This window comes from Gossypium arboreum, chromosome 4, assembly GCF_025698485.1.
Source record: "Gossypium arboreum isolate Shixiya-1 chromosome 4, ASM2569848v2, whole genome shotgun sequence".
Classification (NCBI taxonomy): domain Eukaryota; kingdom Viridiplantae; phylum Streptophyta; class Magnoliopsida; order Malvales; family Malvaceae; genus Gossypium; species Gossypium arboreum.
The window spans coordinates 28,139,210-28,145,209 of NC_069073.1; the positions used below are offsets into that span (position 1 = coordinate 28,139,210).

General features: G+C 38.7%; 1 long non-coding RNA gene across 1 annotated transcript in view; it reads right to left on the bottom strand.

Annotated features, from left to right (window-relative positions):
* Positions 1–3,718, bottom strand: part of LOC128291693 (uncharacterized) — an 85,439-nt gene extending 81,721 nt beyond the window's left edge. Inside the window, exon 1 of the long non-coding RNA XR_008281513.1 lies at positions 3,687–3,718. This is a non-coding gene — a long non-coding RNA (uncharacterized LOC128291693). The remainder of the gene's footprint in view (positions 1–3,686) is intronic.
* Positions 3,719–6,000: the final 2,282 nt, after the last annotated feature.

Consider the following 6,000-nt stretch of genomic DNA (forward strand, 5'->3'; position numbering starts at 1 on the left):
GTCATTGTTTGCTTTAGTAACAGATGCTGCCAGCAGCAGTGAGGTGAGATTGAAAAATCACTAAAAATAGTAGAAGTAGAATTAAATAGTGAATAAATTATGAAATTGAACCTTGATGAATCTACTTTCATATGGAAGAAACGAAACGGTCATATGAGTCAGATTTTAAGAGATATTCAGGTTTTCGTGAAACAGGGCCAGAACGGTTTCTGGATCCCCTGCTCCGACTTTGAAAATTTACCATAAATTATCCAGAAACAATTAGAATTCAAGCCTTATATGCATAGATTCCCCTTTGAGTCTAGTTTCATTAGAAACAAACGTTATGAGCATTGGAGCTCTGTAAGAGCTGATATCCAGGTCGTAATGCGCAAAGGTCAGTGTAGTCGAACCCTGAAACAGGGGTGACTTTAACTAATAAACTGTACAAATTGGCCCAACCAAAAATTCTAGAAAAAAAGATGTAGATGGAATTATGAGTCTAGTTTCAGGGAAAATTTACGGAACTGGTTTTCGAGTTCGGGAACTCGAGATATGATTTTTAAGGTAACAGTGATGCAGTTAGCTAGCCTGCCTGGAACAGAAATTCATAATTTCCAAGAGAGAAATAAGGGAAGTAAGCCCGGTAACACCTCGTGGTCAAATCCGGTGACGGTCACGGGTTTGGGGTGTTACAGACCTGCACTTGTAACAGGAGCGGTCATGGAACCTACAACTCCCCGAATGCCATTTACCACAATACTGGCATTCCGCTCTGTCTCGATGGTCATTTCCAACACTGGCGATCGAAGTGACTCGTGTGCTCACAGGGGGTCGATCGCGATCTCGTCTAGAAAAGCCTGAAGTGTCCCTAGACCGGCCCAAGCCATCTCTAAATTTCTTCGATGACTGTGGGAAGGGCTTCCCCAAAGACCTCTTACGAAACTCCCTTGCTCCCACCTCAGCTTTTCTTTTCTCCATACTGAGCTCCTCGGCCTTGCAAGCTCGCTCAACAAGTACTACAAATTCTCGGATTTCCAAGATGCCAACATACAGCTTTATATCATCATTTAGTCCATCCTCGAAACGTTTACACATTACGGCTTCTGAGGAAATGCATTCTCGTGCGTACCGGCTAAGCCTCACAAATTTTCATTCATAGTTGGTAACCGACATGGAACCTTGTTTGAGTTCAAGAAATTCCTTCCGTTTTTGGTCAATGAATCTCTGACTGATATACTTCTTTCGAAACTCGGTTTGGAAGAACTCCCAAGTTACTTGCTCTCTAGGCACAACAGAAGTCAATGTATTCCACCAATAGTAGGCAGAATCACGTAGCAAGGAGATAGTACACTTTAGGCACTCATCGGGTGTGCAAGATAGTTCATCGAGTACCCGAATAGTGTTGTCCAACCAAAATTCAGCTTGCTCGGCATCATCACTATCCGTAGCCTTAAATTCAGTAGCCCCGTGTTTTCGGATTCTATCAACTGGGGGCTTATTTGACCTTATTTGGTCAGTTACCGGAGGCATTGTAGGTGCGGGGGTTGTGTTTGTTGGGAATGGAGGTTGTGGAACAGCCGTATTAGTTCGAATGTATTGGTTGAACCAATCATTCATCACGCTATAGAAAGCTTGTCTAGCTTCATCATTTGGATTACTAGCATTAGGTTGAGAGTCCGCCGGCGCTGTCCCTTGTGCGGGAGCAGGCGCTACACTCTCAAGATCATCAGCTACCGCTCGGTCGGGATCGGGATCCATTACTATAAATAAACACATTTGCAAATGTCAGAAATCACCACACTATCAAATAATCACATAAAATGGCATGTATAGCTAGACCCAAACGCATTACGGTAGTCCTAGAATCGACTAAACCATAGCTCTGATACCAATAAAACTGTAACACCCCATACCCGAGACCATCGCCGGAGTCGGACACGAGGGGTTAACGGGCTTAATCCACTTATTTGCACAGTTCATTTTAAAATTTTTCAGACAGCTGGCTAACTGTGTCACTGACACCTTAAAAATCATATCTTGAGTTCCACAACTCGAAAATAAGTTTCGTAATTTTTCCCTGAAACTAGGCTCATATATGCATCTAAAAATTTTTTTCTACAATTTTTGGTCAGGCCAATTAGTACAGTTTATTAGTTAAATTCTCCCATATTACAGGGATCGACTACACTGACCTTTGCGCATTACGACTTGGATATCTCCCTGTACAGGGCTTCAATACTGATGCCGTTTGTTTCTACAGAAACTACACTCGAAAAGGAATCTTTACATATATTGCATGACTTCTAATTATCTCTGGTAAATTTATAATGAATTTCCAAAGTCGGAACAGGGACTCCAGAAGCCGTTCTGGCCCTGTCTCACGAAAACTTAAATATCTCTTAACATACTGTTCATATGATCATTTAGTTACTTTCCTATGAAAATAGACTCGTCAAGGTTCGTTTACATAATTTATTCACTATTTAATTCCATTCCTACTATTTTTAGTGATTTTTCACATCCACGTCACTGCAGCTGTCAGCATCTGTCTTTAAGGTAGGCTTTACCTATTTCATAGTTTCCATGATTCAACTAGCCCATTTAACATAAATAGCACAAAATATGATCATGATTAACCATCCCAATGGCTAATCGTTTCCAAACATTTCCATACCTCTTAATGAACAACATTCAATGATTATAGTACCATGCCCAAAGTATACTTAAGCCATTTTCGCATGGCTATCCAAATTTACACAAAACCGAAAGGTACATGACCTACAACAAAAGGGTAGTCCTATACATGCCATTTCAAAGTCCAACCAAAAATATACCGAAAGGAGCTTTGATAGTGTGGGCGACTTCGACTTCAAAATCCCGAGTCCGATAGCTGAAGAACCAAAATCTATAAAACAAAGAATCAAAGAAAACGGAGTAAGCATTTAATGCTTAGTAAGTTTGAGCCATGAATTTAAACACAACCAAAGTATAGCATTCATATAGCTAACAGATAATTTCATATGCACAAATTCTCAATATCATACTTACTTCACATTACCAACCCTTATATTCATACACAAAGATCAACTTAGCCAAAGGCCGGTAGCTCATTTATCAACTGAGTGAATACTTATTTGTAAGAGCTCAACTAATTCAAGCACACACGAAACATGCCTCATTGTTGGGATTTCACAAGCGTATTTACTGAAATTTTTACAGCAAGTTCATTCATTCCCGAATCACGTACCTTCGGAGTTTAACCTGATATAGCTACTCGTTCAAATACCTTGGGACATAGCCGGTTATAGTAGCTTCGCACAAATGCCTTGGGACTTAACCCGGATTTAGTAACTCCCACAAATGCCTTCGGATCTTAGTCCGGATTTAGTAACTCGCACAAATGCCTTCGGATCTTAGTTTGGATCTAATAACTCGCACAAATGCCTTCGGATCTTAGTCCGGATATAGTCACTTAGCACAAAGCCTTCGGGACTTAGCCCGGACATCATTCGAAGAACCATGCACACATATATCAATAAATCATGACACATCCATATTTCATTTTCATTACCAAAGCTCAACACAAGACACTTATCATATTTACAATTTCGGCTCAATAGCCACATACAAAGAGCATGATTTTGATTTACTTAAGACATAATCTAATCGAATCATAATTTAAGTTCCATTACTCGAAAACTTACCTCGGATGTTGTCGAACGATTCCGATGGCTATTCGACCACTTTTTCCTTCCCTTTATCGGATTTAGTTCCTCTTTGTTCTTGAGCTTAATTTAACAAATAAATTGATTTAATCATTTGAGCATCGAAAAGAGGAACTCAAGGTACTTAGCCCATATATATTCATTAGACATTAAAGTCACATATGTACGGAATCGTGAATCAAACTCAACACATTAGTTAATATTCTCCTTAGCTGAATTTTCTAAGTCAAGAATAAGCCTTCAATATGCTTACCTATGGCCGAACAAACACATCAACCTATGTACTCATTCATGTGGCCGAATATGCATGTCTATGTTGAGGCCAATTATATACTCAATACCACACACAAATGGCATACATTTTACTAACTAATGCATTACATATTATAACTCAATACGCATCCATCATTTACTCCATAACCGAAACACCATCATGTGTAAATATATACCTTGATATATTGTATATGTCATACCAATACATCATGTGCAAACATATATATATATATATATATATATATGTGCAAGGGCCGAATCACTAAGTTGATTATAACCAAACATAAACATAAGTCCAAAACACAAATCTTACCTACCATGCAATAAGCATAAATCATACTTATGAATATACCATGGCGAATACATCACAACACCATACCATTTCAATTTTGGTCATGGTTAAACAAAGAACTTAATGTCTCACTCAAAAATGCTAAAAAGAAAATCCAAGAGTCGTCAATCCACCATCACATGTATCATTAACAAGCTTCACATTTAGCATGCAATGGCATTAACACAAAATCCACCTTGGCCGAATATCATCCCCATGACATAGCAAAGATTTGAACCATGGGCTAATTAGAACTCAAGCTAGCAACCAAAGACATGTATGAATCTCATGACACAACATCAAACATACCTTAATCTAGATACAAGTATGGCCGAACCTCCTCCTAATTCTCTTCCAAACCAAACATGAAGCAAGAACTCCTCCCCTCTTCCTTAGAATTTTCGGCCAAAAGAAATGAAAAAGGATAAACAAATTTTTTTTTTCTCTTTCCTTCACTCACGGCAATAGGGGGGAGAAACACTCACACACATTCTTTCCCTTTTTTTTTTCCATTTCTTTATTACCCATACTTCTTATTTTATTTTTCCTACCATACATCACTAACATAACATGTTTGTGACATGTTTCCACTCATAGCATGGCGGCCACTACTAATTAGGGGGAAATTTGACATGCAAGTCCCCCTTTTATTACATGCACTATTAGATCCTTATAGGTTACCCTATCACATTTCGAAAGTATCACACATAAGTCCTACTAACTGAATTCACGTGCAATCGACTAAATCGAAGCTTGAAACTTTCACACATTCATATTTACATATTCTAGACAATAATTATCACATTCAAATATTTTGGTACCTCGGTTTAGCGGTCCCGAAACCACTTTTCGACTAGGGTCACTTTAGGGCTGTCACAGTTTCACCCTAATCCGGCAAAATTATGTCACCCTATCTCTAGGCGTGCAATCAACTCCGCTTAATTATGTTAGAACTACTCTTAGACATGGACTTTTGTTCCTCTGAATAAGCACATCAATACTTGAATCAATATCCTGGAATATTAAAACAAGAATTAAGAACTCATAATTAAGAACAAGTCAAATATTTATCATATAATTCAGATAATAATAACAAGATCTGTCTTAGATTTCATTCCTCTTAGGTATTTAAGAGGTTTATTTCATATTTATGAAAGAAATCATCTCAAAAGAACAATGATAACAAAACATAAAGAAAACCCAAGAACTTTTGAAAGGAATTGAAGGGAGATCTTCAGTCTTGAAGGTGAATCCTGCTTCTAAGATGGATCAATTTGCTTTCTTCGAGTAATTCCTCGCCTCCTACTCCCTGTCTCCCTTGTAGGTACCTTCTGGGGTGGTTATATAGGCTTTAGAATGCTTCAAAACCCTCAAGAGTGGCCTTTTCCGAATAGGACTAGACTTGGGCTCGACAGGGACACGCCCGTGTGATACGCCCGTGTGCAAGTGCTTCAACCCGTGTTCGAGTCTGTTGAATGGACACGGGCATGTGAACTACCCATATGAGGAAGTCCAGGCCATGTTGATTTCCCACGTTGACCCATTTTCTCCATTTTTGACCCGTTTCTCGCTCTTTTTACTCTTCTATGCTCACCTAAGTATAAAACATGAAATTAAAGGACTAGGAGCATCGAATTCACCAAATCTAAGGATAATTCATCCAAAACTTATGCTAAGCATGGGATAAAA